The sequence below is a fragment of the Lissotriton vulgaris genome, chromosome 4_1, assembly GCF_964263255.1.
Source record: "Lissotriton vulgaris chromosome 4_1, aLisVul1.2, whole genome shotgun sequence".
Taxonomy (NCBI): Eukaryota; Metazoa; Chordata; class Amphibia; order Caudata; family Salamandridae; genus Lissotriton; species Lissotriton vulgaris.
Genome location: NC_141691.1, coordinates 11,811,283 through 11,838,864, shown reverse-complemented (window position 1 = coordinate 11,838,864; position 27,582 = coordinate 11,811,283). Strand labels below are relative to the sequence as shown.

General features: G+C 46.3%; 1 protein-coding gene and 1 pseudogene across 1 annotated transcript in view; both read right to left on the bottom strand.

Annotated features, from left to right (window-relative positions):
- Window positions 1-27,582, bottom strand: part of LOC147718211 (uncharacterized) — a 133,567-nt gene that overhangs the window by 42,282 nt on the left and 63,703 nt on the right. The gene's annotated exons all lie outside the window — the stretch shown is intronic.
- On the bottom strand, window positions 4,768-6,483 carry LOC147718212 (uncharacterized; annotated as a pseudogene).

The following is a 27,582-nucleotide window of genomic DNA, read 5'->3' as shown; positions in this document are numbered from 1 at the left end:
TTTCCAAACAGGCGACACTTGGGGTCACTGGATATGTGCTCAGGCTCGCCACATTTGAAACAATTGAAGGGCCCCTTTGGAACAGGTTTACCTGTCGGGCCCCATTCTGCTTCGGGGGTGGGGGAGGCTGAGAACCCTGCTGCGGGCTCCCCTGGGAACTACTTTGGGGGCCTTTTTGGAACCCTTTCTGTTTTCCCCCCTTGTCCCCCCCACTCTTCTGCTGGGGACCCTGCCCACTCTTGGCGGAGTCTCCCACGGGACCCTTGTGGACCCTGGTGCTGAGCCAGCGGTCCGCCTCCTCAGCAAGCTTCCTCGGGTTGGACAGCTTGCTATCGATCAGGTGTTGGCGTAACTCAGGAAAACAGTGATCAGACAAGTGCTCCCATGCAATCAAATCAAAGAGACCTTGAAAATCATTCACTTTGCTACCCTTCACCCAACCATCCAGTGCCCTGCAAAAGTAAGTCACATACTCCACATACGTATTCCCAGGCCGCTTAGTACATCCCCTAAACTTCTGTCTATACATTTCAGGGGTAAGCCCGTACCTGTTCATTAAAGCTTCTTTCATGTGGGAATAGGATCTCTGATTCTCAACGGGCAAATCTAGCAAGGTATCTCTCCCTTCGCTAAGGAACCTTCCCCACAACCCCGCTCCCCAATCCTTGTCAGGGACCCGGTGGGAGGACATGGCTACCTCGTATGCCCTAAACCACTGTCCTATGTCATCCCCCTTAAAGAACTCCTTAACTACGTCCTTCGGGATGTGCACTCTTGACTCTACCTGCACTGGCGATGTGCTGCCACCAGAGGGAGGACGATCCAAGTCTCTCTCCTTGTGACTTATCTCCCTCATTTTTACTTCATAATCCATCTGGTGCTTTCGCTCTTCCAGCGCCATTCTTTTGATTTCAAGCTCCAGTTGGATTTTTTATTCTGCCAGCTTTCTTTCGTGATTCCTCGTTTCCTTCCTGTCCGCCAGCTCCTCTGGCGACAGGCCTTTTCCAAAGCTGTGCACGCTGTCTTGTCGTTCGAGATCCACCAGATCCCCAAGTGCATTCTGCTCCTCCGTTGCATCTTGTTCCGCGAGGGCGTCTTGATCCTCCGGGGCCTTTCTGGACTCTACCCAGGCTTTCAGGGCCTTGTAGAGCTGTGGCTTGTTTTTGCAACCAGTGTGCGGCACCTTGAGTTTCTTGCAAAAGAACTTGAGTTCCTCTCTGGTGTATGTATCCAGCTTCGCGGCGTCCCACTCGACCTCAAACACCTCCGAGGTCGTGGACTCCGCTCCATCCAGGCTCTTTGTGCCCGGCATGGTTTTCGCACTCGGAATCTTCTTTCGGCAAAATTCAAAAAGCAAAGTCTGTGGCTAAGTAACTGGACCGTAATCCCTGTGTAGTGGTCAGAAGCTCAGGTATAGATATCGCAAGTGTAAATTCGAAAATCCTCACCGCTGCGTCCAATGTAGGAAGGGGGAGGCTCTAATTGGCGCAGTGCAACACTAGCGACAAGCAGGGACTCTCTCTTCCTCGTCAGGGCTGAGGGTTACCTTCCAGACAACCTCTGCTTACCCTCTAGGTAGTGTAGCTTAAGCAGTCGTAGGCTAATCTTGGGGGCACATAGGGTTAAACACTTGCAATATTACACCTTCACAACCAACCCACCACACAACGAGACCAGACTGTATTCTGTAAAAATATATATCTTTATATAGATTTTGAGCAGGCTTGTGAATACAGTCAACGTACTTTACGGTATCGGTTTCAAATTACTTAGTTCAAGTTGCCACAGTTCTTTCTAGCAATAAGCGTTCTCTTAGGGCCCTCAGGCCGGTGTCAACAAAGTTCTTGTGGAGCCGGCGGCTTCCAGGGGATCTGTCCCACGTCACGTTGCCTTCCCGGGGTCGCTGTTCGTTGCGGCTCTCAGCCGAGCAGTTCACGGGTCGTCCGGGGCAGCGGTGTTCTGTGGCGGCAGGGTCCTCTCCTCGTCGTCCGCTCCGACCCTGGAGGCGGCGGCTGTGTGGTGGCGGCAAGTGGCAGTACGGTCCCCAAGTGCAGGACGTACCCAGCCAAGTGCCGGTGCAGCTGTGCGCTCACAGCTGAGCTGTCGGGCAAGATACCGACCTAGTGGATTCTCACAGGGCAACTGTCCGTCTTTGCCAGTGGATTGGCTGCTCGTGGCGCAGTCAACTCGAGAGCTTGGACCGGACGGGTCCTCCTTCGCTTTGCTCTCGGGCTCCCGGTGCAGTTGCGGTCACGGTGTTCGGGCCAGCGGCGGCTGGTCCTTACTTTGCTTTCGCTGTTGCTTTGGGCCCCGGTCACGGTGGTCAGGTGGATGTCGTTGCCTTGGAGGAGATTCCTCCGTCGGTACTGCAGCAATAAGCAGCACACACGCAGTCGCTTTCTTCAGGGGGTAGCGCCCACTGGTCCTGGGGCGCTGGTCAGGGGGCAAGTTCAGTTTGCAAGCCCTTGGAGATCTTTTAGCAGAGTTTGGCACAAAGTAAAGCAAAAGTCTTCTCGCAGTCTTTCCTTCTTCCTCTCCTTCGGCAGCAAGGCACCAGACACAGGCAAGAGTCAGCACCCTTCCTTGTCTCTCATGGTCCTTCTCGTCGGGCAGAGTTCCTTCTGTAGCCCAAACAGGATCTAATTTTCAAGGAGCAGGGCTCCTTCTTTTATAGGCCATTTCTTTTCTTCTCGCAGGCCAGGGGGGCCTTTGCATAGCCACTCTCAGTCCTTGAGTACCCCGGTGGGTGTACTCCGGCTTCTGCTTTCAGTGTGAGGGGCAGGCGCATCAGACGCCCCACAGGAGGTGGAGCCAGCATTGTGCGGACAGGGGCGGCCAGAGTACCTTGTTGATGGGGGCTTCGCCCTTCCTGGGCCAGGTGCCGGCTGAGTCATCAGTCGCTCCCCAGGAGGGTGGAGCCAGCCTTGTGGTGGCAGAGCACAGCTACAGTTCGAGTCAAGAGGCACTCCTACCTCCCACTAAGGTGTAATCTGCGCATTCACCACCTGTCATCCCCCCAGCCCTGTCACTCACACGTCCCAGATAGTCAGATACACATACCAGCAGAGGCGGGCTGAAATGGTTAGGCAAGCAAATGCTAACTTTCTAAAAGTAGCATTTGCAAACCCAGGATACTAAAATAAACTTTACCAAAAGAAATATTTTATCATCCTGAGTTCGGGCATACTAAACACGACTCGCTACCATGCTCCTTGAGCCTGCTGGGATTATAGGGCGTAATAATTCCAGCAGCTCAGTCTGGCCTAATGGAGCAGGTAGCCTTCAATAGTGAAATACGGTTTTGGTTGTAAGTCACTACTAGGACATGCCACACACATCAGGGCTTGTCCTACCTTACACCTACAACGCACCCTGCCCGCAGGCCTACCATAGGGGTGACTAATATGTAGTCAAGGGAAGGTTCGGGGCTGGCAAGTGGGTGCACTTGCCCAGCTAGCGTGACAGTACGAGACCGCACGCGGGTTCTGCGGTCGCAGTTCCCAGACACATCTTTACAGCTGCTTCGGTGGGTGGCGCAACCAGCGCTGCAGGCCCACCAGCAGTATTGGCATCTACAAGCCCCGGCACTCTCTAGTGCACTTTACTAGGGACTAACAGTAAATCCAATGAACCAATCATGGATACCAATCGCATGTACAATTTACAGTAGGGAGCACTTGCACTGTGGCACGGGTCAGCCGTGGCGCAGTGCCCTGAGTATCGGAAAACCAGCAAAACATCGAAGGCACATCAGCAAAAAGTGGAAGGGAGACTCACGCCAAGGTGCCAGGTCTAACATGTGTCCCCTCCAGCTGAAATGTGGGGGGAACTACCCTTCCCCAGGGAGTTCCACATCACTAAGGCGGAAAAATCTGGACAGACCACACACATCAGGGCTTGTCCTACCTTACACCTACAACGCACCCTGCCCGCAGGCCTACCATAGGGGTGACTAATATGTAGTCAAGGGAAGGTTCGGGGCTGGCAAGTGGGTGCACTTGCCCAGCTAGCGTGACAGTACGAGACCGCACGCGGGTTCTGCGGTCGCAGTTCCCAGACACATCTTTACGGCTGCTTCGGTGGGTGGCGCAACCAGCGCTGCAGGCCCACCAGCAGTATTGGCATCTACAAGCCCCGGCACTCTCTAGTGCACTTTACTAGGGACTAACAGTAAATCCAATGAATCAATCATGGATACCAATCGCATGTACAATTTACAGTAGGGAGCACTTGCACTGCGGCACGGGTCAGCCGTGGCGCAGTGCCCTGAGTATCGGAAAACCAGCAAAACATCGGAGGCACATAAGCAAAAAGTGGAAGGGAGACTCACGCCAAGGTGCCAGGTCTAACACTCTCCCGCCGAAAGAAAATGGAGGATTTCTTGAAGTGTCAGCATCCTGAATGACAGTTTTTTGAGGAATTTGTTGAGGGCACGCAGGTCGAGGATGGGTCGCCATTCCCCCGACTTCTTGCGAATAAGGAAAAATCTTGAGTAGAAGCCTTCTCCTTTCTGATGATGAGGTACCCTTTCTATTGCTCCTTTTCGAATCATAGTGTTGATCTGGGCAAACAGCCTTGAGATGTGCTGGAGGTGGTCCTCTTGGGGGGGAGTTTGGAGGAGTTTTTACGAATTCCAAAATGTGACCTCTGGCTACCACATCCAGAACCCATTTGTCTGTGGTAATATTGGACCAATTTAAGTAATTTTGGGATATTTTTCCTCCAATTTGGTTCGGGTTGGGACAAAGTGGCGGCAGGATGCGTTTCTCACTTTTTATTGTCTCTTCCGCGATAGTTGGATTTTCCTCGAGACTGAGAAAAATTTCCTTTTCTCTGTCCGTAAGTCTGTTGACAATATGGCTGGTATCTTTGGTTTCCCTGGGCGGAAGTATAGGAGCGCTGTTGGTTATAGCCTCCTCTATTAGAGAAATTCCCTCTTCCTCTTGCTCCACGAAAGGAAGACTTCCTGTGTTGTAAAGTGCCCAGCGAACGTGCTGTCTCAGTATCCTTCTTGATGGCTTCCAGAGCATCGTCGAATGCTTTCCAAATAAATACTCTCCATCATAAGCCATTTCTATAATCCTTGTTTGGACCTCCTGTCGAAAGGATGTTGCCTTCAACCATCCTTGCCTCCTGAGAACAGCTGCACCCGCTAGCTGACGAAAACCTGTGGCAGCAACGTCCACTGCAGCATCAATCATCTCAGATGAGACGCACTCTCCTTCCTGAAGGATCTTCGTTTCTTCAGCCCGATCTGGCTCGGGAAGTTTGTCCACATACGGTAAGATGTCCGACCACATCTGCCTTTCGTATCTCCCTAATATGGCTAGAGTGTTAGCGGCTCTAATAGTTGTAGCTGCAATTGTAGAAACTTTTTTCCCCGATTGAATCTAGACGTCTCCCGTCTTTATCTGGCGGAACAGAGACCTGAGATGTTGGGTTAGTAGATCTCTTTTGCGCTGCCTGCGTTACCACAGAGTCTGCTTTCGCTTGTCCAATGAGGCGCGCTGGAGATGAATTTGGCGCCCTATATTTTTTATCCACTCTCGGGAGCACTGCTGGCAAAGAATTTGGTTTGGACATGATCTTCAGTCCTTCCTTCCATATGAAATCTATGATTGGAATGGTCCAACTCTGTTTCTGTGGCGAAGACTTGAAGTCATACAAGAAGCAGTCTTCTTGTTTTGACTCCATAGTTATCAGGAACCTCCTTGTTGCTCTATCCATGATCTTGTGGAATGAGGCAATGTACACAGGAGGTGACTCTGATGTTGCAGGCTCTGCCGGAGAGGGTGTGTTTGCATTGTAATCCTCATACTCCGACGATTCTGACCTATTGTCTAATTCTCCTTCTTCCTGCTCCTCATTATCCGTGTACTCTTCATCCTCTGTTTGAGGAGCTATGACTTGTGACGCAGACAATGCTGGATGTCCTTCCTCCAACGTCACAGAAACAACTGGCTGTGCCTGCTTTGAAAGCGGCGTCGCTGTTTTAGGTCTTGGCGTAGATACATGAGAGTCACCTGACTCTGAAGGTGGAAAACGCCTATAGTAGTCGCTGAGCATGTAGTGTAGATTGCGAAACAATTCCTCAGGCATTTGCATGCTGGGAGCAGGCCAGTCCTCATGTGATAAGGGCTCCGTTTCTTGCATATCTTCCTCCGTATCACCGTCTTGAATCTTAATTTGGAGGTCAGACGGACTTCTGGCCAATCCAAAGTTCTCATCCTCATAGGATCCTTCCTCATCAGAATCTAAAAGCTTCTCTGGCACTACCAGCGTAGAAGGAATCGCCTCATTAGTAGCCCGTTTCTTTAACAGCGTAGCTGTAGTTGCAGGTGATGGCAACGGTATCCCAGATGGCTGTGCTGACCAGACTTGTAAGGCAGTGCAGCTTGACAGTGGTGGCGTCGATGGGATCACCTCCGTCGCCGACGAACCTGCTTTTTGCTGCTGAATTTTTTGCTTCGTCGACTGTACCATCGTCGACGATTGATCTATCTTCGTCGACGACGACTTTTTAGATGATATCTTCGTCGACGAGGTAGTCGACGATAACTTCGTCGACGGGGACGTCGTCAAGGTCGTCGACGGTAGCTTCGTCGACGTGGATTTCATCGGCGAGAGCTTCGTCGACGAGAGCATCGTCGACGGCACAATTTTCATCATCGACGGGGAACCAACCGTCGACATTAGATTCGTAGACGAGGAGCTCGTCGACGGTACCTTAGCCATCGTCGACGGGACTATATTCGACGACGAGATAGGCCTGATCTGCACATGGACCAGCGTAGGCGATGAGGCCAAAGACATCACTAAAGCTGGCTTAGGTGAGGAGAAAGTCATCGTGCAGGTGGTAGACGTGGCCACATGAGAGGAAACACAATCCTTTTTTGACGTTGAAATTGTCAAAGGTGGCAACTGAGGAGGCACAGACTGTGAAGATTTCTTGGGAACTGCAGATTTCCCAGACTTCTTAGAGGGCGTACTATCCATCTTAACAGGTGGAAGAGTCTTTTTTGAAACACTAGGCCCAGAAGAATCTAGAGAGGACTGGGCCTTCTTTGCCACCTTCGCCCTTGGAGATGAAACTTCAGTTTCAGCCTTCCTCTTAATGGAAATTAGTGAAGAACCAGAGGCAATGCTTCCTACCTCAGACAAAGGGTCCTCCTTGTCCTTGAGTCTGTTAAGCCACAACAGCAGTCATCCTTCTCTGTCCTTGATGGTCTTAGGGGGGAAGGTCCAGCAGATCTTGCACTCCTTTGCCTTATGGTCAGGATAAAGGCAATATAAACATTTTTTGTGGGGATCTTCTTTGAATAGCCTAAGCTTCCCACAAGAATCACAGGCCCTGAACAGGGATTTAGAAGTAGACATCTGAAAAACTTGAAGAAACTAACTAATCTTGAAGAAAACTGAGCAGAGCTCAGGGAGACTCCCTTCACATGACGTGCGGTAGAAAATCTGAGAGCCTGAGCCTCTGGGGAGAACATTCTGGTGGGTGCTGTCGCCTGATTGGCTGCAGTTTGGACTAACACATAATGACTAGGATAGTCACGAGTGTGGAGGTTTTTTCTACTGTAGCTGGTGCTACTTTACTTCCTGGTTTGGTACTTCTGATATTTGCTATATATATTATGTCATATTATTGCTTTTTTATGTACCGTGGGACTCCCACTCCGACGACGGGGAATGATTCAGGCATGTGAATCTATGAAAGACACCCCTAATACTGGAGAATTTGGGATTGTGTTGTGATTTACTCTGACTAGGACTGTGGTCCCTACTAGGACAGGGGGCATACCTCTGCCAACTAGAGACCCAATTTCTAACAGGGATGTATAAGGTATAATGATTGGAGGACCAGCCGGCACGCAGGGAAGCCTACCCAGTTCAGACATTTCGAAAAAAAGCAGAGATCCAGAGAAGGCCAGGGAGGTGTGGCTTGTATGACCATTTGATTACCTGGAATTCCCTGTAAACGTGAAAATAAGTTAAAAAATCATAATTACTTTAATTTTCGGTGATAGAAAATGTCAGAATGATTGGTAAATGGCAAAAGCTCCTCCATCCAACATTCCTGCACTTCACCCGAGTAACGAATATGCTACTTACCAGTATGCATCTGTTCTTGGCATGTAGGGCTGCTGACATTCATATCTGTGCATAGATCGCCGCCTAGTGTTGGGTCCGGATGATTGCACATTGTTGTCCTGGAAGAGTCTTCGAAGTATCACAAGATAGGTGGCTCCTCCCCTGGACTACAGTGCGCATGGGCATCCTCTCGATCCCCAGATTGTTTTTCGCCATTGTGGCAGAGATGGAGTGTAGTACTGTAAGTGATGACCATGCTAAGAGTAATTCCGAGTGCTGCAGCCGCTACAGGCGCCGGGGAGGAGGGCCGGCGATATGAATGTCAGCAGCCCTACATGCCAAGAACAGATGCATACTGGTAAGTAGCATATTCGGTTCGAGGCATGAGGGCTGCTGAATTCATATCTGTGCATAGAATACATAGCAGTCCCTCCATTAGCGGCGGCTGCCCGTGCCAGCTGCAGCGGTCTGAAAAAGTATTTTTAGAACAGCCTGTCCTACAGCTGCCTGCTGTTTGGAGTGCACATCTACACAGTAATGTTTGGTAAATGTGTGTATGGTAGACCATGTGGCTGCTTTACAGATTTCCTCTAAGGGAATGTTTCCCAGGAAAGCCATGGAGGCCCCTAACTTTCGTGTTGAGTGGGCTCTTGGGGGAATAGTTAATGTGCGCTTAGCCTTTTGATAGCAAATCTGTATGCACTTAACAATCCATCTGGCAATACCTGCTTTTGAAATGGGGTTGCCTTGGTGTTGGGGTGAAAAGGCAACAAACAGTTGTTTTGTCTTTCTGAATTCTTTAGTCCTATTAATGTAGTACATGAGAGCTCTTTTGACATCTAGTGTGTGGAGCATTCGCTCTGCCACTGAATCCGGGTTCTTGAAGAACACAGGTAGTTCTATAGTTTGATTCATATGGAACTGTGAAACCACATTAGGCAGAAATTTAGGGTAGTGTGTAGTACCACCCTGTTGGAGTGAATTTGTATGAATGGCTCTTGGATAGTTAGTGCTTGAAGTTCACTAACGCGTCTTAGCGATGTGATCGCTATAAGGAAAGCCACTTTCCACGTTAAGAATTGTATCTCGCATGAGTGGAGAGGCTCAAAAGGTGGACCCATCAGTCTGGTAAGGACCAGATTTAGGTTCCATACAGGTGCTGGTGGTGCCTGGGAGGAATAACTGGTTTGAGTCCTTCCAGAAAAGCTTTGATGGCAGGCACTCTGAAAAGTGAGAGATGCCGCCTATTTTGGAGATAAGCTGCTATTGCTGATAAATGTATACGAATGGAAGCTTAGGCTAGATTGCATTTGTATAGATGTAATAGATAACAGATGATGTTTTGAGTAGATGCATCTAGCGGATCAATGTCATTATTGGCACAATAAATGACAAAACGCTTCCATTTGGCTGCATAGCATGCTCTAGTCGTGAGCCTCATTGCCTCCTTTTTGATATCCATACAGTCAGGAGGCAGGTTGAGGTAGCCAAATTCTAAGACCTCAGGAGCCAGATCGCCAGGTTGAGCTGTTGCGGATCTGGATGCTGAATGTTGCCATGGTTCTGCGTCAAGAGTCTGGGTGTGAGGTGCAGTCTTTGATGCGGTACCACGGAGAGTTCTAGAAATGTGGTGTACCATGGTTGGTGTGCCCACGTTGGAGCAACCAGGATGAGAGTCATCAAGTGTTGCCTCAGTTTGCGTGCCACTAGCGTTATTAGCGGTTCTGGTGGAAAAGCGTATGCAAATTTGCCTGACCAGTTCATCCATATCGCATTGCCCTGCGACTGTGGGTGTAGGAACCTGACGGCAAAGCTTCGGCATTTTGCGTTTTCCTTTGTGGCGAATAGGTCTATCTCTGGATGACCCCACTGCTGGAAGTACGGGTGGAGTACTGATGGATGTATCTCCCACTCGTGCATTTGGTGGCTGTGCCTGCTGAGCAGGTCCGCCATCTGATTGTCCTTGTCTGGGAGGTGTTCTGCCATAAGGAAGATGTTTCTCTGAATGGCCCACTTCCACATGCTCTGAGCCAGATGAGACACCTGCGGAGAGTGTGTACCTCCCTGCTTCTGTATGTAGTACATGGCAGTCATGTGGTCTGTCCGGATCAACACCACTTTGTTGCACAAATGTACCTTGAATGCTTTCATCGCCATGAAGATTGCCATCAGTTCCAGAAGGTTGATGTGCATCTTTCTTTACTGTATTGTCCATAGTCCCTGCACTGTGTAGTGGAGTACATGAGCTCCCCATCCCTGGAGAGATGCGTCCGTTGTTAGTATTATCTGTGGTACAGGCTCTTTGAACGGTCGGCCCCTGCAAAGGTTTTGTGGATTCCACCAATGCAGAGAGTTGTATGCGCGACCAGTCACCAACACTAGGTCTTTTAATTGTCCTTGAGCCTGATTCCACTGACGTGCTAAGCACTCCTGAAGTGGACGCATGTGTAGCCTCGCGTGCGGGACTATGAAGATGCAGGAGGCCATCATGCCTATCAACTGCATGAACACTCGTGCTGGAAGCGAGTGTTGCGGCCTGAATTTTTGTATCAGCAATTGAATGCTGTTGATCCTCACTGAATTTGGCTGTGCTTTGGCTGCCCGAGTGTCTATTGTCGTGCCCGAGTACTGCGGTACGTGGGCGGGCTGAAGGTGGGACTTTGGATAATGTGAAAATCCCAGGCTGTGAAGTAGGTGAATGGTGTGGGACATGTGGGTGGCACATTGCTGGGCCGACTTGGTAGACGTGAATATTTTGCCTCCGTAGGTGTGCAGCCACTGTCGCAAGGCACTTGGTAAACACCCTGGGTGCTGCTGTTACTCCGAAGGGGAGAACTTTGAACTGATAATGTTGATTCTGAATGGTAACTCTGAGTTATTTTCAATGTGACGGGTGTACCGGTATATGGAAATATGCATCCTTTAGATCTAGTGTCGCGAGCAAATCTCCCTGACTGAGCAATGGTAGAACCTGCTGTAATGTGAGCATTTGAAAGTGTTCTGACAGGATGTACTAGTTTAGAGGCCTGAGGTCCAGTTTTGGGATCAAGAAGTACAGCGAGTACACCCCTGTACCTCTTTGTTCCACAGGCACGAGCTCTATGGCTCCTTTTTGCAGCATGCTGACTACCTCCTGCTGCAATAACTGTATATGCTCTGCGGACATAGGACGGTGCCTTGGGGGTATGTTGGGTGGAGTGGATGTTAACTCCAGACAATAACCGTGCTGGATAAGCTGTCTCACCCACCTGTCTGTGGTGATGGATTTCCAGACTGGCAGGAACTGTTGTAGTCTTCCCCCGACCGGTGTTATATGGTCGGGGGGGCAGTGACAAGACGTCACTGTTTGTTGGTGGCGGAGGATCGGGAGTTGTTGTTTCCACGACCTCTGCCCTTGGTGCTGTTTCCAAGATAGCCACCCTTATTGGTCTTGTTGTAGGTGGTCTGCGTGCCTCCCTTACTATATTGTGCCTGCTGGGACACTTGGCCTCTGGAAGCTCCTCTATTGTTGGAGCGACGAAAAGAACCACCCCTGAACTGCTGGGACTGAAGAGCTCCCATAGAGTTTGCAGTCTCTGTGTCCTTTTTTATCTTTTCCAAGGTGGTGTCGGCTTCTAGGCCAAATAAGTGATCAGGGTTAACTGGTTGATTGAGTATGGTGGTTTGTATTTCAGGCTTGAAGCCGGAGATTCTCAGCCAGGCGTGTCTGCGTAACATAACGCTTGTATTAAATCGCCCTGGCCGCAGTTTCCGCTGCGTCTAGCGCACATTTAATAGACGCATTGGAAATAAGTTTTCCTTCCTGAATCAGCATTTCTGCTGCCTCTTTGTACTCATCTGGCAAGTGTTGTAGCAGGGTTTCAAGTGTATCATAATGAGCCCTGTCGTATCTGGCCAAGAGTGCCTGTGTGTTGGATATTCGCCAGACATTGGCCGCTTGAGCCGCCACCCTTTTCCCTGAGGCTTCTAGCACTTTGCATTCCTAGTAAGGGGGAGGAGCATCACCCTTGGTTTGCGAGTTTGCTCTCTTACGAGCATTGGAAACAACCAGCGAGTCCAATGGCAACTGTCCCTTGATATATGTAGGGTCCCCAGGTGCTGGTTTGTATTTCTTTTCAATCCTGGGGTTCACCACTCTGGCCCTCTTGGTCTCCTTAAAGATGTCTCCAGCATGTTTCAGGACACCTTTTAGCATGGGTAGAATCTTGACAGTTCTCTCAGAGGTTGAGAAGGTGTCAAATAAAAAATCCTCCTCAATAGGGTCAGTATGGAGTTGGACATCGTGATTTTTTGCTGCCCGCTCAATAAGTGCGTTGCACGCAGCCGTGTCTTCTGTTGGTGATGTCTTAACAGCATAGACATTGCTGTCAGGGGCAGTTTGTGGCTCCCCTGGGTCAACAGCGTCTGTCCAGGGTTCAGCGTGGTCTTCTGGAATAGTGCCTGTAGGATAATTTATTTTCCTCATTGTAAGCATCTTCTACATCCGCATCTGAATGTGCGGGTGAAGAAAAAACAGGCTCTCGTCCATATGGTTGCAGAGGTTCAGACAGAAGAGGTGACGTTGCTGAATCCCTCTTTTTCTTTAATGGAATCTTATACGACTCCATTGGCTGTTCTGGGACGATCTTTCTCTTGTGAATGGAAAGTCTACCAGTTTCAGCGTCGACGAAGTGTCTTGGTTGGTCCTCCTGGAGAGGCTGTCGATGCTTTGTGGCCTCTTCAGTAGTTGTTGTCCTTTTCCCCATGGACACCTTCTTGGCCGGTTCGACGCCCGTGTGTGGGGCGAACGCCTTAGGAGGTACCGTGGCGGCAGTACAAACTTTATCGGTGCCGACGCCTTCGGAGTCTTGCTGACTGTTTTTGGGGGTGGAGCGGCCTTCGGTCCGACAGCTATAGCCTTTTCCTTTATGCGCTGCAGCGAGTCCGACACCTGCTTTGAAAAAGCGGCGGATGGTTGTGTCGACTCGACGGGATTTTTAGAGCCACGGTGTGTTTTGTGCTCAATGTCCTTGCTGGCTTTCGCTTTGTCGAGTCCACGCTTAGGATCGGTAGCGTCTTGCGCTTTGAGTCCTTTATTTGCGTCAACGGTCTTCGGCGCCGACGTCTTTGGGTCGACGTCCATGACTGTTGCGTGTTTATCTAGGTTCCTGATCGATACTGTGACCTTATGCCCCTATTCGGCTATAAATCCATTTATTCCCTATATTGGCATAACCGTTCAAGTGCGATTTTCTGAAAAGTCATCTCTGGCCTCACACGAACAGAGCCACATTCCAGCATGACTCTCTGCCACTTCCTTTGTGACCAATTAGTGCAATGACAGAGCAGCAGTCACTATCTGATATTCCTAGATAACACTCCGAGTTCTTCAACAAGATAAAAACTCAGCAAACCTGGAAATCCCCGCTTGCTATGTTTTGATTAGTAATGGAACTCTAATGAGCAACTGATAACTATCACTTCCTAGTGACATCTTTAATTGACGTCTTATGTCCAGCAAACTTGCGTCAAACCCGGCACCTGTCAGGTATAAATATTACCAACGTTGCTTTAAGCAATTGCCTGTTGTACGAGCTACTGAAGCCAGCTGCCTGCACGACCCCGTGTTGGTAAATCTAGCACTCTGTCGCTGCAGCCTGCTATCCTGTGGTGGTGAAGCTGCTGATACCATTATCGCCGCTAAAGCGCGACCTATGGTGCAGTACGCTTAAGGAGCTGAACAGCCCTCCCTCTGCGAAGACATCCAGCAGATTCCAGCTGCCCGCGGACGCTGTCACCCCTCCTTCCTCGACGCGCTGAAGAGAGCCGCTGCCTTTCTCGTGCAGAGAAATCCAGCCACGGCGCTTCCGGTTTACCCTCGCGGGTGACTGGGATATCGAGAGAGACCCCTGAAGGAGATACCAATCCTCCATCATTCTATTCAGAGGTATGGTGTTGACTAAACCCTTAGACGAGAATTCTTGAAGCAAACCTTGGCAAAACCAACTTAACTTAAAGCTACTTACTTACTCCCCTTTCACGTGTTAGGCTTAGGTCAGGCACACTGGGGTAGGCTTAGTTAGAAGCACCAGTTGAGTATGTTAGCCTAATGTATATATGACTGTATATATGTTTTATTACTTTTAAACCATTGTATGGCTAAGAAACCATATCAATGCTTTTACAGTTCTATTTCGCAATACTTATCTTACTGTACGTACTTTTTATAATAACAATTATTGCAATTGTGGCAATACATTTCTCTTGTACGAGAAGAAAGACTGTTCAATAAATGTTAACCCTTTATTGATAAACGCCCGTCTCTCTATTCTCTACATCTCGTGAAAGTGAACTGCACTAGACTGACTGAGTGAAATCTATGTCTATTGTTTCACACGACCCTAGAGATTGACTCTTGATCTGAGGAGCAAAGTTGTCATGGTGCACGGTTGTTGGAAAACTGAATCCCTTCTTGTCTGTGCCAAGGAAGCTGATCACTTCCTATGCAGAGAAGAAAGTTTCCAGTGACCTCTGAGCTAGTTGGTAACACAACCCAATTAAGTTTAGCATAGTCAGTGGAGGCCTGGAATATCCGCAGTTCCACGTCGATACTACTGTTTATGTTATTCCAATGCGCAGGGCCTAGTGGGAAACTAGGAACTACACTACATGGCGCCCAAACGTTTGGTAAGGCGATAAACTAACGCAAGACTTGTAGAGTAACTCAGTCGTGCATATTTCACACCCCTTTCTCCCGTAAATACTCCAATAGACGTCTGGAGTGGGTGAAAGGTTAAAATCCGCCCGACCTTAGTAGGAAGAGATTCCTATGTAAAGCTCTGGTTTATTCAACGTTGAAGGATACAGTGTTCCAAAATATTGTGCACCTAATCTTTGTCTCCTGGAGACCTACTCTGCAAACCTCGCATTTTTACAATGCCAGAAAACGGAACCTCTGGGGCCGCAGCAGATGCGACTCAGCAAGGTCCCGAATACACAGACCCGGATGCAATAATCATCCCGGCACATTTAAGAAAATCTATAACTTCAAAACTTATAGTAAACGGACTGACACCTCAGGGTGGTACAGTAATTTTCGTGATAGAGGCTCACGAGTATCGCCAGACAGAGGTATTCTATTCATGGATAAACTTTCCAGCGGTAAACGCTAGAACAAAAGAGCTTCACTATTACAAAATAGAGGAACCTCCGGGAGAGTACGCTCCTTTCGAGGAGATTGAAATCCCACTTAAATTTCAAGAGCACCTGCTCTGGTTTAATGGCGCCCTAAAACACAATGATCACATAACTAGGCTCGGTCCACTAGGTAGACCAGGAGCCACGTGGCCGGTTCTAGCCAGCTACACACCACATCCTGACATTGCAAAAATGTCTAGAGAAGAGCTGTTAGTACAGCTAAACACAATAATAAAAATACATAGGCAATTAGTCCAATATGTAATGCGGACTGCAACAGTCCAGCCAGCTGTTAATACACCACAGCTGACCCCTCATCAGGGGAACACAAATAAAATTACACCACAGAACATACAGTCATGTCTTGGTAAAACACCCGTAAAACGGGAACAAATTCCTTTCTGGTTAGCCCAGAAAATCACTCAAATAGAGGCAGTATTTCCTGATACTACCCCTATTGAGAAACACAGAATCTTGACCATTTGCCTTCCTATGGGAATCGCACCACACGTGGAGGACTGCGACACTTGGGGTACAGTCTTTGCTTCCATTTACACAAAAACACACGGTGTTCCGTCTATGGCGGTAATACCAGAAGTGCTAAAACAGATTCAAAATGAATTCGGTCCAGAGCCGCTTTAAATCTAGGTATGAAATTACTGAAAGACTTCAAGCAGGTCACGGCTATATTATTAGCCAACGTAAAGGGAGAAGCAGCATCTGTGGCGATCCGCCAGAAGTTGAGGGAAACAGATATAAAAGATCCTGTTGAGCTTGCAAAAATCATAGAAAAATGCTATGAAGAATTAGGTAGAGACAGCTTGGGTGGAAAACCAGCTAAGCCCCAACTGCTCGAAAATCCTGAAAAATTATTTATTAAAAATAATTTAAATACTCCTAAAAAGAGCTGGGATGGAAATAAACAATCCACTCCCAAGGAAAAAGTTTTCCAGTCCAGAGGAAGGTCTCCTCGACGGAGGGAAAGAACTCCGACTCGAGAACGCCAGTCTCCCCAGAGGGAGCCCTCTGAGAAAAGATATAACCTTAGAAATAGGGATAATATAAAAAAAACCTGATAGATATCAAAGTATTGATACACGTCCCTCTCGATCTCTTCCACAGAATTCGGAAAGAAGAGGACGGTCAGACCCAGGAGAGCACACCAAGTCCAAAGACAAGGAACCTGCTCAAAATAAAAAATCTCAATTTCAGAAAAAGAAGGTAGCCAGTATTAGGGTAATCAACCATGCCGAGAATACTGAGGACACAGTTGAAAAACGGGGAGTGGGCATTGACAATGTTGGACAGTGCAGCAGAAATCAGTATAGCGCGCAAGATCTTGATGAGTCATCTGGAGACAGTGGACACGAATGAATTCATTCAGGTTGAAACTGCCGACGCCAGACTTAGCGAGCCCCATAAAATATACGAAATAACATTGCGTATAGAGGGTGATAAGACTAGGAAAATTAAGGGTCTATTTTGGGATAAGCTCTCAAAAGGCTATGATATTCTGTTAGCTGAAAAAGATTGGCCCCCAGAGTTTGTCAGGGAGTGCCCTCGTGGCGAAGAAGTGATTATGCCTGCCTTCTCGAATCACATACCGATTCATAAAAAATATACATATGCAAGGAAATGGGCGGTAGCCCAGGCACCGGCATTATATAAAAATCATGTAGGATGGGATGAGGATTCACCGCCTCACAAAATCCAATTAAAAAGTGAACCAACTGCCCAACGGCAGTATCCCATAAAGCAAGAAGCTAAAAAACAAGTCAGGGAGATCTTAGATCAACTTGAGTACCAGGGGGTGATTGAAACATGCACCTCTCAAATGAACAATCCTTTGTTTCCTGTCTCCAATCCAGACAATTCATATCGTCTAGTTTTGGACTACAGACACCTTAATACATGTTGCAAAACCTTTGCAGTACAAAACTCGCATAGTGCAGCCCTAATGAATAACATAGTTAGGAAAAAATATAAAACAACATTAGACATTTCTAATGGCTTCTTTTGTCAAAACATTGCACCGGAAAGCAGATATTTGACCGCTTTCTCCGCATTTGGGTCACAGAAAAAATTCTGTCGACTCCCACAGGGGTTCAAGAACAGCCCAGGACTATTCTCAGCTAGGGTAACGGAGTTACTACAAATCTATGATGATGAAGCATTGTCTTACGTAGATGATATTTATCTCACAGACGACGACTTGGATACTCACTTGAAAAGAGTGAACACCATTATACTTGGGTTCGCAGCAGAGGGTTACAAATTCAACTTTAAAAAGTCCCGAATTGCCCATCTGACAGTACTATTTTTAGGGTACGAATTATCAAGTGAAGGGAAAAGCCTAGCGGACAACTTCTTAGAGAAGTGCGCTGTACTCCAAGCTCCAAAAACGCTGAAGAATTTACAATCCATTCTAGGTTTTCTGAATTTCGGAAGAACTTACATACTAAATTACGCAGAGAGGGTTAAAGCTCTCTACGAACTAATTAAACCTGATTTTAAACAAATCAATTGGACTCAAAAACACACAGAAATTTTGAGATCACTGCAAACAGACATGTTAGCAAAAACAAAATTAGATACACGTGACAACACGATCGATCTTGTAATCCGAGTCATCCCAGGAAGATGCGGATTCGCGTACCTAACCTCTAATGAGGGAGAAAAGGTACCAATTTCAATTAAGTCTCACTTGTACACACAAGCAGAAAAAACATTCAGTCACACAGAAAGAACTGTGAACGCAGTGCAAATCGCATTAGCAAATGAACGAGAACTAGCACACGGCAAACGGATTAATATCCTTACAGCGGAATCCGCCTTCGAGGCGCTATTCAGCCCAGTAAACCTGCCTACAGTGTCACTGGATCCGAAATGGATACAGTGTGTAGATTCTCTAGGAGCGAAAGATGTGAAATACTATTTCACCCCGCAATTTGAAGAACTGAATGATTTAGAATATGAAGAAGAATATCCTCTGCCAATCGAAATTCTGCCTCTCCCACAATACGCCTGTATAATCTATACAGATAGCTTTGTACAGCATTTCAACGTAGAGAGAAAATCCTACGATGCAGCATGTGCGATCATTAAAGGTCGTTGGCTGTGCGGTAAATTCAGACCGAAAGTAACAAAAACTGAATCTGTAAGAAACTGTTCGGTTCAAAGAACTGAAATCAGATCTTTAAAGATGGCGCTCGAAAATGCAGAACGTGAATTCCCGACACTTATAGTGTGCGATTCTCATTTTTGCGTCAACTCTTACAACAATAAACTGCAGAGTTGGATCGAAAACGACTACAAAGATGACACAGGTGCCACAATAAAGCATAAAATGCTATGGAAACAGGTAGCTCTTTTACACAAAGAACTACAAAAGACTCACGTGATTCACGCACAGAGTCTTCAACGTGATGGCGTTCACGTTGCAGGGAATTCATTGGCTAATACAGCCATAGCGGAAGCAACTAAACCGGCTTCCGTAGCCACAAAAAAGCGTACAGATAAATACATAGACGGGGAAACCATGCTGGCAGTAAAAACGACCGTAAAAGGCGACTGTGCAGCACTACCTGTAAACTATCCACTCAATTATGCATACATAATCGATGCAAACTCCGTTCCTTTTGCTCGAATCCCTGGAGTGGGGGACAGAGTAATTCCAAACATGAACAGGAGAATATTTTTAATAGCAGACGCACACATGGGTTTGGGTCTAAGGCACAGAGAGATCAAGGAATCACTGACTGAATTACAATCAGTATTCTGGTGGCCGGGAATGAGTGTAGAACACCAAATATATGCAAACAACTGTGAAAACTGTAATAGGGATCGCAGTAGCGAACCTTGCTACCGGCTACCAATCAGAAAGAGCGAAACGCTGCCTACACCCCATCCTGCGTCCTATTAATAGTTAAGACGAAAAGCACTTAAAAAAATGAGGCCACCAGCGCTCGGCTGACGCTAGAACGGTTATAAAAGATTTGCGAGTCAATATCGGCACATACGCAATTACCACGTTCCATTCTGACCAGGGTCCTGCTTTCAGCTCTCGAGCTTATGGGGAGGCCGTGGCCAGCATGGGAATTGGGTTGCGGTATTCTTGTCCGTCATACCCCGGAAGGGAACAGTGTGGTAGAACGAAAAAACCGTGACATAAAGCAATCTATAACAGCGAAGGTATTAGGTTCAGGCGCTGGGTGGGTCAAACATTTAATAAGTGTCCAGACTAGTCTTAACAACATGCCAAGAAATTCTCTAAAAGGTTTCAGCCCATACGAACTATTGTTCGGAATTAGAATGCGAGTTCAGGACCTCGATAGTCAGATGTCAGTGGTACAAGAAGAAACAACGCACTTTGATGTAAAGGATCGTTTGGCTGTTTTACAGGAACTGAATGAAACAAGAAAATCATTAAGCAACATAAAGTTAAAGCAACAGCCAAGTACCACTGACGAGGCACCACCCGCAACAGCCCCAGCAAGGCCTGTCTGGATTCCAAAGATTGGGGATCTAGTCAGAGAAAAGATCGCGGTGAAGAAGGAATTTGGGCCTTCTTACAGAAAAGCAGTACCTGTCTTAGCAGTCACCGGAACAAGATCAGTTGTGCTACCGCCCCTTGCTGGTAAAAAGGAGAACAGAGTCGTGTCCATCGATCTGGTAAAACCACAAGCATGTGGCCTATAATCAACAGTAGGCCCAGTGGACTCCCAAGAAACAACAGAATACCCAAACTTGCAACAATCCAAGAGGTTCAAACTGAAAGACTAATCACATTCGATCAGCCTGCAGTGCACAATGAAGGACTATGCAATAATGCCATGGAACTCGTGCCTCTTGAAACACGGATTGAAACAGTTCGTCAAGAAACAACACCAGTCTACAATGATGTGGCATCAGAAAGTGCTACCGAGAGACAGATTGAAAGAACAATCCCATCAATTGACAGAACTGCCTCTGGTTATTTCATCAACTTCGACAACTTCTCTGAAGATCAAAATGACCCCGAAGTGATGCCAGAAACTAAAAAGACTTTTAAAGAAAAAGCAACGGAACTCTTTCATCAACTGAAGGAAATCTACCTAATTTCCCCTTGGCCAGAGTTCTGGTTCGGTCTAGGTGTATTTTTCCTCCTGCTTTGGCTCATCATGGTACTGTGTTTGGGAAAATTCATTGAAGGAAAATATATTACAATGGACACAGCAAGTCAGAACATTAACCTAGCCCTGAAACCACACAGATCATCCCACGTGAAGAAAAGAGAACTGTCAACAGTAAATGTCACAGCAATTCCAATACCTGGTGGGGTAGTATGGGAGAAAACAGACTATGAGATATATGGTCCGGTCGAAATCCTGAAGTATCCTCATCAACTAAAGGTTTCCTTAAGTGACTTTGTGACACCTAGTACATTCTCTGATGATTGGGACTTTAACAGTATTAATGACATGATGTCTGATTTAGTAATGTCAGCTAGATTCACAGATCATGATTATTTACAAGGTTCATCTAGTTATGAGCAGTTATTCTGTTACACCCACTATGGGGATCATTACTTGCATAAATCTGCACAGCCTAGAAATGTTTTATGTATAATCAATGGGAACATTGTGCTACACCACCTAAAAGCAGTTCTAAAGCATTTTTTGAGAAATTCAAATACTTCTCAGGGTTTAACACCAGTAATGCAGAAACGTTTTATTATAAACTGTTAGATAAAACAGGAATGAAAACAATGCTGACAAATTCTAAATTGATATATTCAGAAGCATTTTATGACAAAATGATGACATTTGGTTTTGATTATTGGAAAAATAATATTGAAACGAAAACAATTTGGGGTACAAAAGATTGGCAGGTGCAAGGCATTGAAGCACTATTTAGAACCTGCATGATACCTGAACAAATGTTATTTTTAAATGACACAACACACCAAACATCTTGTCTTGGCCTAGCTAAGATCAAAGACCTTAAAACACCGTCTATTCCGAAGCCAATACCTGAAAATGCAACCACAGATATTGAGTTAGACGTGTCACAAATTTTACATTTCAACAGAACACATCCTGATTGGAAAAAGTGGTTAATCTGGCCTACAGACACAAATAGCTGTCAAGATAGATTCCTGAACAAAACACAGGGGTTAAAAATGACCAGACAAGACCCTAGATATTCCCAGAGACAACATCCAGGGATTATAACAACATACAGTGTAGGGAAACTCTGCCTAGAATGGCTAACTACATCCACACTGGCTGAAATTAAGCAACACTTGTCTTTATTAAAAGATGGTGCTGATTTGCGCGACTTCATTCTTGGACCACGCAAACAGCGTCAAAAGCGTATCATAGCGACCAGTATCTATGCTGCTTACAACGAGGCTTGGAAAGTAAAGCAAATTGAAACTGCTGAAAAAATACGAGAAATTGATCGTATTAATTTGGAGAAATCACTTTCTGTGGTAGACAATGGGTTTACGACTCTGTCTTCCAGAATATATTCTTTGGACAATATTGTATCCTCTGCCTTTGATGTGATAGACAGAGATTTGCTAATGTTACAACATGGTTAGTCTCAATTACGCTCTATTATAGAATTAGGCTGGACGCTGCAAAATCTTCGTTCAGGCTTTGTGCCTTGGCGTTTAATCAACACAACGTCATTATTTTCCAGTTTTAACCTTACTGATAAACAGATCAGTTTGGCACAGAAAGGAGCAGACTATACAATCCTGAGCATCGAAAAACTCGAGAGATTACCATTGACAATGTCAGAGAGTCCTGTCATTGAATGGATAATACACGGAATTATCACAATTCCGATAACAACTTTCCGATTTAAAAAGTGCCTTGAGTACATACCTGCTGGCCAATATGAACAATTGGGTAAGGGATATGTAAAATCCGAATGGAAATTACCATACACTCATTCTTGCTATAGTGACAGTGACAAAAATGTATTTCTTAGTGGTGAGAATTGTAAACACTCACTAAGCGGTATACTTTTGTGTCAGGGTATTAATTTACACGGAGCATGTGATGGAAATTCAAACAACCTTTCATGCCACCAGCTAGTCACACCTGCAACTCAGATAGAGCCCTTCTTTATGCAACTTTCGAACGGGAGTTACATTCTTAGAACGGATCACAGATGTTGTGGCCTGACGCCAGGGAAAAGTTATCTAGTACAAGTTACGTCCATGGTCAAATGTTGTATGCAAGCATTGTTCCCGAGCGGGCCTCCAGACATAGTGACTCCCCTCTGGCCTCGTCTGAATCTCTATTCTATACGAATTGATACATTAAGCAAAATGAAATCTGTACTTTTACAGACAACCGTGCCTATAACGTCATCTAAAGAGACGTATGATCTTCTAGTCGCAAGGACGGCTACTGATGTTCATGACCTTTTATCAACAAATTGCCCCGTGCATTTCGTAGAAATGTTCAGCCAACTCCTTAACATGTCTAGTGCTACAAGCATCCCAGGCATATTTAAGACAGTCTTTACGGGACTGCTAACACCCTTCCAGGCAATTTTGGGAATCTTTCCTAATTTTGTGCACTCCATTTTTGGCGGCATACCATTATTTTTGGGACTCGTTGCAGGGATTCTATTTTTGACCCTCCTGCTTCGTTATGGCAAGCCTCGGCTCAGACATAGCTCCAATGGGAATGGAAGAGACAATCCTAGCAATGCGCTACCGGGACAGGATAACTAACGTCCTCGGATTGGCCAGGCTGAGAGATCTAAACATGACCTGGTTCCTTTCATTCAGACCGATATGGCAAAATTGCATTTTACCTGTGCTACGGTGTATGCTTTGCGGCGATGAATGCGTGTTGGACATCTGTCTTTCACTTCCATCAGCAGTACCAATGGACTTCGATACTTTGCTCAGTCCAATAACGGCTCACGCATTGTGTTGTCCCCAGCGGCTACCAATCCTGATGACGGCATTCGTGGAAACTCCTGTACTACAGCCAAGTGGTAACAGTGGAGCGAGTGACAAAAGCAACATCATCCAGGTACAACGTTCTGTGAGCATTGCTGGTCCTGCCTTCGATGACAGCAATCATTCTCACACCTGCCAAGTTACAGCGCTATCTAATTTGGTTGAACTATCACCTGATTTTGTAGACCAATTCTTTGAGAGCCTGTCTGATACGATGTTCTCACCCACAGAGAAACAATAACTTTTTGAGAAGCTTTCCGACACACAGTGTTCCCATGAACTCTGAATTCGGCCTTCAGTTTTGATCAACAAAAACTGCCAAGAGCTTTGGAAATCTATTTTCTTTAAATTGGACAATTTTTCTAATATTGACCTTTTTTTGGCACGAACAATTCTTTGCTTAACGTAAAAACTATTCTTAGAGAACAGAAGCTTCACACTTCTATTTCTAAACACATCTAGAGACATAACAACATTACACCAGCCTCTAGCACACATGTTATTACAATGCATTTTTATGTGATGATTTATCTCGCTTTTCTTCTGTCAGAGATACTTCATGTGTAATTCCTTTTGCATAATCGTTCATTGATTTCATATGCAATAATTTTTTGAATGATTACTATGCTTTAAAAAACATACAGTACCTAAATCCATGTATTACAAGTACGTCTATTTCGAATGCATTTATGTATTTTGGGGTGGGCAATGTTACACATGCATCTAATTGCTTTAGTTTTAGTAATTTTGATGGACATTAACCCGTGGAGTGGGTGTTGCGTGTTTATCTAGGTTCCTCATCGATACTGTGACCTTATGCCCCTATTCGGCTATAAATCCATTTATTCCCTATATTGGCATAACCGTTCAAGTGCGATTTTCTGAAAAGTCATCTCTGGCCTCACACGAACAGAGCCACATTCCAGTATAGTTCCCTCTGCCACTTCCTTTGTGACCAATTAGTGCAATGACAGAGCAGCAGTCACTATCTGATATTCCTAGATAACACTCCGAGTTCTTCAACAAGATAAAAACTCAGCAAACCTGGAAATCCCCGCTTGCTAGGTTTTGATTAGTAATGGAACTCTAATGAGCAACTGATAACTATCACTTCCTAGTGACATCTTTAATTGACGTCTTATGTCCAGCAAACTTGCGTCAAACCCGGCACCTGTCAGGTATAAATATTACCAACGTTGCCTTAAGCAATTGCCTGTTGTACGAGCTACTGAAGCCAGCTGCCTGCACGACCCCGTGTTGGTAAATCTAGCACTCTGTCGCTGCAGCCTGCTATCCTGTGGTGGTGAAGCTGCTGATACCATTATCGCCGCTAAAGCCTGACCTATGGTGCAGTACGCTTAAGGAGCTGAACAGACGTCCCTCTGCGAAGACATCCAGCAGATTCCAGCTGCCCGCGGACGCTGTCCCCCCTCCTTCCTCGACGCGCTGAAGAGAAGCCGCTGCCTTTCTCGTGCAGAGAAATCCAGCCACGGAGCTTCCGGTTTACCCTCGCGGGTGACTGGGATATCGAGAGAGACCCCTGAAGGAGATACCAATCCTCCATCATTCTATTCAGAGGTATGGTGTTGACTAAACCCTTAGACGAGAATTCTTGAAGCAAACCTTGGCAAAACCAACTTAACTTAAAGCTACTTACTTACTCCCCTTTCACGTGTTAGGCTTAAGTCAGGCACACTGGGGTAGGCTTAGTTAGAAGCACCAGTTGAGTATGTTAACCTAATGTATATATGACTGTATATATGTTTTATTACTTTTAAACCATTGTATGGCTAAGAAACCATATCAATGCTTTTACAGTTCTATTTCGCAATACTTATCTTACTGTACGTACTTTTTATAATAACAATTATTGCAATTGTGGCAATACATTTCTCTTGTACGAGAAGAAAGACTGTTCAATAAATGTTAACCCTTTATTGATAAACGCCCGTCTCTCTATTCTCTACATCTCGTGAAAGTAAACTGCACTAGACTGACTGAGTGAAATCTATGTCTATTGTTTCACACGACCCTAGAGATTGACTCTTGATCTGAGGAGCAAAGTTGTCATGTTGCACGGTTGTTGGAAAACTGAATCCCTTCTTGTCTGTGCCAAGGAAGCTGATCACTTCCTATGCAGAGAAGAAAGTTTCCAGTGACCTCTGAGCTAGTTGGTAACACAACCCAATTAAGTTTAGCATAGTCAGTGGAGGCCTGGAATATCCGCAGTTCCACGTCGATACTACTGTTTATGTTATTCCAATGCGCAGGGCCTAGTGGGAAACTAGGAACTACACTACATGACCTTTTTCTTCGGTGCCCCGGATTTCGGCTCGACACACTTTAGCGACCTCTCCGGGTCGATAGCACTCTTTGGTTGCGTCGAAGCCGACGGTCCAGAAGGCTTCGATCCGATCAAAGTAACTTGCACTTTCGGTTTCGATTTGGTTTCCGGTGCTTTCGGTTTTGTGGTCACCGATGTTGTTGGTTTCGATTTAGATCGATCAACCGATGGCTCTTTAGAATTGTCCGTAGCCGGGCCTTGAAGCGAGACTGTAGAACTACTTATATGATCTTGGGTAAGTCCTTGTGGCGATCCCTCGACCTGAGCCTTATCGAGTGTTTTAGCGTCGGCCCCCAAACCAGCGGGCGGGCCGAGCTCCTCGCTTGAGCTATCGTCCACGGCCCCAAAGGCCTCAGCGTCGTCTCCTACCTCGTCGACAACTTTGTTAATTTCAATCATCTCCTCATCTTCTGCATCATAACTGGAGTCAACCTCCGACGCAGGATCCGACTGGATCTCTTGAACCTCCTGTTCGACGCCGTCATCGTCTTCAGCATCGAAGATGTTCACCGGGTCAGGCGCTGTCTGCTAGGCTTCCTTCCGCACTGCGCGTCGAAGGCGAATAGTTTTCTTGGACCGGAACCGAGAACAAGCCATACAGTTGGCTTCATCGTGATCCGGAGACAGGCACTTGTTGCATACCGGGTGGACGTCGATGTGAGGATACTTGGAGTTGCAAACGGGACATCTTTTGAATGGGCTGCGTTCCATTTCTATCGTTGAGAAGGCCTCTGGCGTCGACCGGGCCCTTGGAGCTGAATAGCCACGCGGCTATTCCTTGACGCCCGGCTCGAGAATAGAGCTGGACCGAGTACTCTGCACCGATCGCAAAGACAATACCGACGATACTTATTGGCCTTTTGGCCAAAAGAAAGTTTTCTATCGATTCTGAACTTGAGTTAGCAAATATACATCCGAACCCCATGGCGGAAAAAAACACTCTGGGGATGGAGAGGATGCCCATGCGCACTGTAGTCCAGGGGAGGTGCCACCTATCTCGTGATACTTCAAAGACTCTTCCAGGACAACAATGTGCAATCATCCGGACCCAACACTAGGCGGCGATCTTTGCAAAGATATGAATTCAGCAGCCCACATGCCTTGAACAGTGTCTTACATGTGTGGAGGGCTCGACTGCACAGGACAGGAAGAGGCAAAACGTTGAGTAGGTGAAATCACACTAATAGTAAAATAACTACACTCAGTTGTTGTCCAGTATAAAAATGAACACACACACATCAGGTAATGATTTGGTAGTAGAAGTGTGGGAACACTGGATGCTGTTAATCTCCGTTCTCTCCACAAATTACAGAAATGTTTTGGAATTTGGTTTCTTGAGCCAAAGTTTGACATTTGCAGGCCATTCTGGGTAGGAAAACATGGTGGCATCAACCCAAGCCTCACCAACCAGATTATCTCAGGGTGTGTAGAAATGGTTGGGATTAATAGGTTCCCATTGATGCTGACCAACTCTAGGCTCAAAAACAGCAGCTCCTCGCATCCTAAAAATGAACTAAACTGGAAGCACTTTCTTGCGTTTTCTATAGTCAAGTTCTTGGACGTTTCCCGTCATGGATGAAATTTGTATCCAGACATGTAGGGAACCGCTTTAGTCTGGAGAAGTGCAGAAATGCAGGTTAACGTGATATCTGCTGTTATCTGCTGAATTTCCTTATATGTTTTGGCTTTCTGTTGTAAACCAGTGCCATGGGTAAGCCAGAAATCAGGATGGTTCAAATGATGGCCTATCCCTAAACCTAGATTCTAAGGGGCATTTCAAAAATAGGAGTCCTAGGCTGTTTCTTAGCCTATAAAAGAAACTCAAACAGCGCCTGGCTCTTTGGTGCGAAACAGACACATAACTCATAAACAAAGAAACATTCTTGGGCAGACGAAGGGGCTTTGTAAGATGAACCAGAAATGAAGCTTTGAAGGAAAGGGTCCATAAAGATTTATTGTCCCTCCTCGTACTCCATTTCTTTTGTCAATGCAGTGGGAAGGG